The following is a 9,557-nucleotide window of genomic DNA, read 5'->3' as shown; positions in this document are numbered from 1 at the left end:
GCTATGTAAAGATATAGTGGAGTGTCCTCAGCAAAGAATGACATCACACTGCCTCTGCCTGTGTTACTATCGCAGCCTCTCTGTGCTTTGTTTACATAGCCGGTCTGCTCTGTGTGCAGCTGAGTAAAGTGACTAAAGCTGCTGTTTTCCTCATCTACGTTAAAAAATTAAGGATTTATTTCAACAAAACCAGAGTTTGTAATTGTTAAATACAGCGGAAAGACAAAAAAAAGGCTTTTATTTTTAATCCAGATTCCTTAATCTTGTCAGGCACTGACTTTGATTGTTACACAGAATAACAATCTGAGCGTGTCAGTGGCAAAAACAAGCACTTTTAGTGGATGCACTTTGATGGAAACATTTGCCCCCAAAGATTAAGTTGACTTACATTGCAGCCATTGCAGCTCTTTTCACAAATAGTTTCACACCTAACTCACTGAATAAAGGGTTCATTTCAAACCAGCGTTCTTGAGTGGTGGAGAGATTGACAAAGACGGTTTTGATGAGTTTTATTTCTTTTCTGTTCCATTGTTTTGGTCTGAGATGCTGGTGCACTAGTACAACATCCAGGTACAAGTAAATTTCGTACTGTGAAGACAGATCGCACATGTTCCTTGTATATTGTATATGGGACTGTAAAACCATGAAAGCATTTGATGTCGATCAGTAGCTCCTTGAATTGCTGTCAGTTTTCTTACAGACTGACATCCTTGAAGCTACTAATTAAGATCAGATCCTCTCATCCAACATATGAGTTTGTGACTTGATAATTGACTGGTTGATAGCCACACCTGCTTGGTGTTAAGGTGAATTCAGATTGAATTAACCAATTTTGTGTCATTTATGTGAATTTGACCCCTGTTGTTGTTGTGGATGTACAGTCCTTGTTTATTCCCAGCCAACTATAGCTAGGTTCTAACTCATCATAAAACTCCTCAGGTAAGACACTACAGGTGAATAGAGTAAAAGTAAAAATGACAAATATCACCATTGAACCTCCCCAGTTTATTATTTACATTGAGACATATTTATATTTTTTTGTATTTCAAGTTTTCTTAAATATTATGTTTAAATATTTAAATGAATGTTAACTTTTGATGAATTTAGGAGAAATCTACAGACACAAATAGACAAAAAATTAACACCTAAATGTGTATTTTGGTATTTTCCGTCAGTTCTTTCTCTCATTGTCTTTCTCACCTTTTCTTATTTTCTTTGTACATTCATGAAGTGGAGTCACAAAGCATCAGAAGATTTATTAACTTTAGCGTGGACTTGTGCTGTGCTGCCCAGAGCAAATTTGCATCCACTTGCATCTTTTCATGACTATATGCAGTCGCGTCACATCTAAAACCCATTTCATGTTCAGTCTGACACACCATAACAGTTGTCTTTATCCTAAACCTCAGACAGACCAAGACACCTCTGCCCGAGGATTTATTTCATACAAGCACAGCCTGGCTGGTAAAGCGTTAAAAAATTGGACACGTAGCTGGGAGCTAGACCCGTCACTCTGTCACATCCAGTGTCGAAGTCCATCACCTTGCTTGAAGAGCAAGGTGACGATGGCTCCCCGGGTCCCCACCAGGTGTTCCTGTGTCCCCTTAATGAAACACAAAGGGCAGTCGGTTGAGACGGAAACAGCCAAATTGAATCGGGGCCTCTGCTTTTGTGTGCTGCATTAACAACTCAATTAAATGCCAGCAAGCATCTGCTGCTATGCCAGTCTGGCATGAATGCCTTACTGACTCTATCGTTTGCTCGTTTTTCAGACTAAGAGGGGGCGAGACACAATAACAGAAAGAGAGAGAAGAGGAGAAAGAGGATAATGTGGAGATACTCTAATCCTTCTCACTGACATTCTTATTAATCCTCAAGCTGAGACGTGCAGTTAATACAGAAATGTACCGATACAGAGCTACAGAGATACATAAACAGTATGTACACATATACACACACACACACATTTGTACTGAATGGATATGACACAATAGAACAATTTAAAATTGCAGTTGCAGTCACTGCACTTTTGATTTTAACAATAAGTTAAATATATGCGCAGATTTTTAATCCCCAAAACAACTCTAATAATAATAATACAATAACAATAATATATCAAAAGCTTACTATACAGCATCAGGGTCAAATTATGGGCAATTTAACACAGATTTAGTAGGTCTAAATTCCTCATAACAGCAAATGTCCTGTAATCTGTTGTCAGTAACCATCTTTCACAAACTCCTATAGCAACATTAAAGGTTTTAAAGGTTTCTATGTAACATGGCCGGAGGTTGTGGTGAGACAGAGAGAGAAAAACACGAGGGAGAGAAAGAGAGAACAGGAGAGAGTGGGAGGAAGGAGAGACTGCTCATCCCAGTCTGGGAGTTCATCCATCATTGGAATCAGTGTGTGCTGTAATTACTGTGTCAAATAGATGGGATGATGCCTGGGAGGAACGTGCGAGTGTCTTTGTGTGTGAGTGTGTGCATGCGTGTGTGTCTGTGTGTGTGTGTGTGTGTAGGACTGTATGCACTGAGGATGTCTGCATGTGTTTGAGAGGTGTCCCATGGACACCTTATCTTCATAATCACCCCCCTCACATACACACACACACCAAACCACTCCCTCCTCCACTGTCATCTGTCATCCATAGCCTGCGCTGTCAACTGGCGCTGTCATGCATCGCCAACATCAGGCCATCAGGAGGGGAAGTCTTAACTCTTTCGGCAGCAGAGCCCTTTGAGGATTCGGGAGGATGCAGCTATTTAAGGAATGCACGGCATAAAGGATGGATGAAGCAACTGAAACATGGGAAGCTTGGATAATATGGAGTGTTGGCGGTGCTCAAGGTTTTTCTACGGTTGTTTTTTGGCATTTGATGTGCTCTACGGCAGACATTACATCACAATATAGAGAATACTAGAGTTTGATCGATGTGTGTTTTTAAACAGCTGATTTTGAACAGTGTTTTGTAATTTTGTAGCAATATGGGAATCTAGGTATGCAAGAATTTCCACACAAGCGTTATGGTTAGGGTTATGCACACTAATGCGCTACATCTGCAAAAGATTAATTAAAGGTTTTTAAAGGTCCAGTGTGTAACATTTAGGTGGAAATATTGGCAGAAATGGAATATAAAATGCATACTTCATATCTACCGAAACTGCAGATGGCCTTCCATGGAATCCACCATGTTGAACCACCATGTTTCTACAGTAGCCCAAAACAGACAAACCAGGCTCTAGGGCGCACATTTCGCAACCCCCGTAGTCCTTCGCGCTTGGAAGGTTGAGGGTGAAGTGAGGGAGTTGTGATCTGCAGCTACCCCGCTTAATGCCACTAAATCCTATAAACTGGACCTAAGTTTGTTGGCAGCTTTTTAAAGTAGTGTGAGATAGGTTTGAAGCCAGCATTCCACTACCAATCAATTTTTCCACTGAAGACATTTTAAAAAAGATGAAAAGACCTTCAAAAGTGGTTCAAAAAACAGTTTCCTCTTTGAAGACGGAGTGAACATTCACACCATCTTTCACAGGGATTTTCAAAAGTGAAATTTCATCCTCTACAATGTGCACATAATAGCATCATCACTTTAGAGCCTAAAACCACATATAAATTTCTTAGTTGAAAGCCAGTAGAAATACTGAAACGTGCCTCAAACAAAACCCTGGGCTCTTAGGGCTCATCCAATATATCTTCAGCAGTATGCACAATTTCTTATTTTAGTTTGTTGAAAAGAGGTGAAAAGAAGTCGTTTAGACCGAATATCACCCAGTTTTCAGTTAAAAACCATGTTTAAATCCAAGTTGGTGATCATCTATCAGTGGTCCCAATCTGGGATATTTGTACCCAGGGTATTTCTGCAGTGTCTTCAACCCAGTTCAGACCAAAGATTCATGACAAAATGAAACAGTTTTAGAACATTACAGACAAAAGTTGCTGCGGTGCAAACTGTTGTCTGAGCTCGCCTCAAGCCGGCTGATGGCACTGCATGTAATTCAGCTTGTCAAATCTCCAGTGGTTTTAGAAAGTAAGGCATGTCACCAGTTTCAGCCAATCGGCTTGTCAGCTGGTCAAGTAAGGTACAAACTGTCAGCTGGTTAAAATGGCCGTGGACGATCCAAATTCTTGACCCTCTTATTTTATTGAGAGTTTTGATCATTTCATCAATAAATTGCAAGAAACTCACTCACTATGCTGACTAACAGAGAGTCATTGGTATGAAGAAGATATACTGTCTCATGTAGCTACATTGGTGTGAACTGGCAGGATGTCAGAATGATGCAGACAAGTGCATTACGAGTAGTTGTAAGTTTCAACTTTTCTTGTTGCAAATCTTTGGTCTGAACTGAGCTTTAGGTATAGTGCAAAGATTGTGGAGTAGCTAAACTAACTTGAAAAACTACAAATTTTTATTTTAATAGACACATACTGTAAATCTTCATTAGCTATCTCATATTGTAACAGATGTAATACCTGAACACCTTGTACTAAGAGTGAGTGTCAACTAGTTAGCAAGTGAGCAGAGAAGTTCTGACATCTGACAAAAACTGTGGGATCCACTCATCATTCTAATCCTAATAAATTACCAATAGATTTCATGGCATTATAAAAGTTATATACTTATGTTTGGCTGCATTTTACATGTTTGTTTTTAACTTGTATTGTTTTCCTGTGCATGACGCTTAAAGAGTTTTGAAAAATGTGTAATCAAAAGCTGAATACACTGCATAAGTTTTGCTTTCAAACTCAATTTCACTTTAAAAATCACCACTAAAGAACCCTGCCCAGCTAATAATGACTGCTCCAATCCCTAAACCGTGCATTAGTGGGAATGGGAGGGTGGGTGAGTGTGGACTGGGTGTACATCTTTCTTGTGCTTGTGTCCTGTCCTCTCGCTTGAGAAGTTATCTGAAAAATGGGGAACGTGTCCATAAGCCATATGGCTCAGCAAGAGCAGCGACGAGGAGAGCAGCGGAGCACGTAAAGAGGTGGAAATGGTGTTAGCTGCTTGGCTGCTCAATGTTGGCAATCAAAGTCCTGGTGAACTGGTGAAAGATGTAAGCGGCAGAGAGGATCATGAGTCTGGTCACTCTATTTGGCAACGTGACAGGTTCGTCCTGATGTTGGAACAGTTTGATCTGTTAAGCGTATAGACTTTCCAACTGATTGCCAATGAGGGAACTTGACCAGGCAAGAAATATTCATCTTAACAAGTCATTTACTCTTGTAGTCTTTTTCTGTTAAGACAAATGTTAACATTAGTCAGTAATGTAAAATGAAAATAAATATCAAGTAATGCAGCAAACATCCAGATAATGTCATTCAAATATAGAAGAACATTTGTTGAAAAATTGTATAAAATGAATAAAGTGAAAAAACAACAAAAAAATAAAGAGAAAACTTGATACTTGATCTTGTCTTGGGCGTGGATGATTGGATTTTTTCCTGAATATAAAATGTGCATTCAATAAATAATTAATAAACTTGACTAATGAATTAAACAAAACAGCAGGTAATTTCACCTCATCATCACACAAAGAAATCTCATGACAGGTACAGCTAAACAAGCAAGCTTTAGGTTAGCCAATAACAGGTGCCACACACTGTTGCCATGTCCTTGAGCAAGGCACTGCTCCAGTATGTTAAAGCAGACTCCTGTGCTTCCAGTAAAAAAAGGTTATAATTAATTATATGGGTACAGTGTGAATTCAGTTCCTTGCTTGTCTCTAATTTGTGAAAGAAGAACAGCTCCAGGCGCTGCAGAACCCCATAAGCTCATAATGTTGGCAAAATGAATTGACAGCTCTCAGCTCGACTGCCGAGCCCTTGAAATCACCGCCGTCTCAACACAACCTTCCCTTTTTCTTTTAATGGCAGCACTGCTACTCTCAGGGGCTATTAGGGAAATGTAACATTTGGTGCCATATGCTTGCAGGTTGTTTGGGAATAGCAATGTGGCCATATCATGACATGCTGTAGCTTACATTTTGCCAGTTAATTACCATCATGACATCAAAACTGGAAGCAAACTGCAGATGCGGTGCTGGTAAAAAGCTCTCAGGGAGGGAAGGAGGGAGGGAGGGGAGACTTCAGGGGAAGATCATTAAAAAATAGTCTTCATTATCTACAGTAAGGTGACTCAAAGAGTTGCAAATCTTTGTTTTAAGATGGTGAAAGTTACATTTTACGTACCTAAAAATAAGAAAATTGGTGTAGTCCTTAATTGTAGTATTACCTAGTCTGACTCTATCCGCAGGACACCATTGTTTTGTTTTGTTTTTTGTCAAATTTTCACCACCAGCAGGTCACAGTTTTCACTTACTGTTACATATCTCAGCATCTACTGGAAGGATTGTCACAATTGTTTGTATTCATGGTTCCCAAGGGATATATACTAATGACCCAATGACTATTGGTTTTGAGTGAAATGTTTTGTCAACTATTGGATGGACTGCCATGGACACTGATGGACCAATTTTTCAGCTAGCACAATCATGAGGTCAAAACATTTATTTTGTCCAGAAATAAGCAAATGTAAGCATGGTAACACTCTAAACTAACATATGTTCTAATTTAGCTCAAAACACCCCTAAGAACAATCTTACAGAGCCACTAGTATGTTTGTAGTCTTGTATAACAAACAAATATAAATCCCTTTCTAGACAAAATGTCAGCACATTATTCCCTTGAAATTATTTCCACATTGGATGATTCTGCACCTTATGATTTTATGTACCAATCTGCCAATGCAGTACGTAGTGACACACAGAGTAAGGGTGGGGAGGTCAGAGCAGTGGATGTCTGACCAAGACTGGAGTTGCCATGTGTAGATATTCAAGAAAGTGAGGATTTAGAAAAACAATCAATGTTAAAAACAAAACAGATGGGGGAAAAAAAAACATAATTGAATGTAATCTGAGGTTTCACTTTGGCTATACACATAAACATATTTCACTGACTACTTTACCACAGCTAAATGTCTGATTACATTAATGCTGATAAAATCCACAGGTTTGGTGATGCTGAAAATGTTTGATCTAATTAATTCAAAAATAGAACACAGCTTTTTGTTTTCTTATGAGGAGCTCAGTGCATGTGAGCACACAGGGACATGTGTGTATATGTGTGTGTGTGAGTATCAGCATTTAATATCCCCTGCAATGAAGCAAGCCAACCCCAGTCCAAAAAGCCCAGGGGCTATTTATAGTGGGCAGCAGGCTGAGTGGCAGACTTCTCTTAATCAGCATGCTAGTACGAGAGGTAATTTAAAGACGCCTCGCTGCTGACAAGAATTAAATTGTGTTTTGATTTTCTCATTAGCCTAATCTCAAGTGGGCCTCGTTATTGTGTAATTTTCCTGCCTTGACACGACATCTTGTTTTGGGCGATGACAGCCGTATGCCGCCGTTTTGGGGACAGGGGCAAGGGTGGCAGCGTCAGGGGGGTTGTTCCATAGTGACAGCTCGAAGTTATTTGGTTTGCTGTTCCCAGTACACCTACCACCCCCTGCGCCAAATACACATACTCACAAACACACAACCACCACTTCCAACCTCGATTGATGGGAGGATATTTGACTTTCAATGGCTGCGGGGGGTGTTGAGGAAGTCCAGGCGTGTGTGTGTGTGTTCAATTGGTGAACAGTGTGCAAATGAATCTTTCAGTGTCACTTTGTGGTTGAAGGTTTATCATTTTAGCAGCCAAGATAATTCACTTGCCAATGTTTACATGTGTGTATCTGGAGTAGGTTGATGTGTGGGGGAAGACCTGCAGTCTGCATCAATCTGTAATCTGTCCTATTTAATTCATCAGTACTCATTATTATTCAAAGACAGTTTTCTTGGAGATTAGTGTGTCTGTAAGGGTTACAGTGCAATCTGTGCAATTAGAATTGTTTAATGGAGGGGTTTTCATTACTTTAACCACTAAAAGTAGAGACCATCCCCGGGCAGGAGAGAGAGAGTCATTCGCCTCTTCTGGAAAAGACTGTAAAAAGGTAAAAATTCCCGCCTTGTTTTCCCCATTGATCTGGGATTTTGACTGTCCCTTTGGATTTGTTTGCCGCTATTGGACTGCTTTCCTGGTTTTGACTTTGCCTTCCACATTCCGTAAGCCTGTTACATAGCAAGTACAGTAAATAAGTACATTTAATTTTATGTAATAAAGCTTTTGAACTACCCCACCTAGTTATCTGCATTTGGGTTCAGTTCTTCGTATTCCTCATTACCTTGCCTGCAACTATGACACAAATATAAGGTGGCAGCCATGATGGTGTTGGTGACGTACATTGTGCAAGACAAGACGTTTCACAAAAAACTAAATGTAATGTTGTGTACTAACACAAACTAGGACTAGGATTTAGTGTAGGATTTAGAATATCATCTTTATTTGATGACCTGGGAATGAGAACAGACTGTGAAATGTGTAGAAACTTTGGTGGCCACAAAAGGCCCTATCTACGGCCAGTGTTTGGTTTGTCTTTTCTGGGCAACTATAGCAACATTGCGGTTCAACATAGTCGGCCCAATTTAAGAGGAGCCATGGCGTCTGTAAATGACTCATTGTAAGGTAACTAAAAACACAATGAGTACTATATAAAGGTTAATATACACTACATAAACAAACCTATGAATATAGATCCTTCAATAGAGCCTCCTAAATGTCACACACTGGATCTTTTCAATTGACAACCATCATGTGTTTAAGTCATGGTACAATTAACAGTTAATAGTTAAATGTAATGGAACAAAGAACAACAACTGAAGCACTTCAACCCAAGCCGGGATATAAATGTGTACTAAAACTTTTGATAAAATAAACATAGTTTATCAAATGTTTTACTTCTTGTACTATTACCTGCCCTTGCCCATGTTTTAACACATTACTCCCTTATATCATTTACCGACACTGTAAAACTCTTTAGGTTAATAGGTTATCTTCATAAAAATTGAAATCCTAGGTTTTCATTTCATGTCACAAAAAGTGTAAGATAAGTTCATCACCTAGTTTATCATGCGATTTTATGCTTACAAAGTCCCCTTCTTTTCCCATAAAATCTGTCAAAGAATTTCTAACTCCACAGTAGCTAAATGGCATAAGTTGATGTTTATGGCCTTTGTTGGCATTTCTGGATTTCTGTGTAATAAAGTGTGAAAAAGCACAGTACAGCATGACACTCTGTGGACACGCTGGGATTAAAATATTGACAACAGACTGTTTTCTAACCCTTCTGGACGTTTTTCATACAGTCTTGGCAGAAGTCTGGCAGAGGTCATAAATCACATCCTTTAGTATCCTGGATTCTTTTCTTGCTGCAGGTTTCTTGTCGCCAGTCTTTAGCAAGCCAAATGTGAAAGCTGTGACCTCGCCGTTGCCCTCTACACCTGTTCTGGTGAATCTCGCTCCTAGGCGAGGTATTAGGCAAAGACAGCACACAGAGACGACACAGAGGGCAAGATGGTTGGTTCACTCTGCCTGAGAAGTTGCTGTGGTGATGATTTGTGTCTGTAAGCATTAACTATGACAATTCTTTTATTCACGGTCTCAAATATGAA

This window comes from Morone saxatilis, unplaced genomic scaffold (assembly GCF_004916995.1).
Source record: "Morone saxatilis isolate NCDOM2014 unplaced genomic scaffold, NCSU_SB_2.0 Contig22, whole genome shotgun sequence".
Taxonomy (NCBI): Eukaryota; Metazoa; Chordata; class Actinopteri; family Moronidae; genus Morone; species Morone saxatilis.
Note: the sequence above shows the minus strand (reverse complement) of the source record.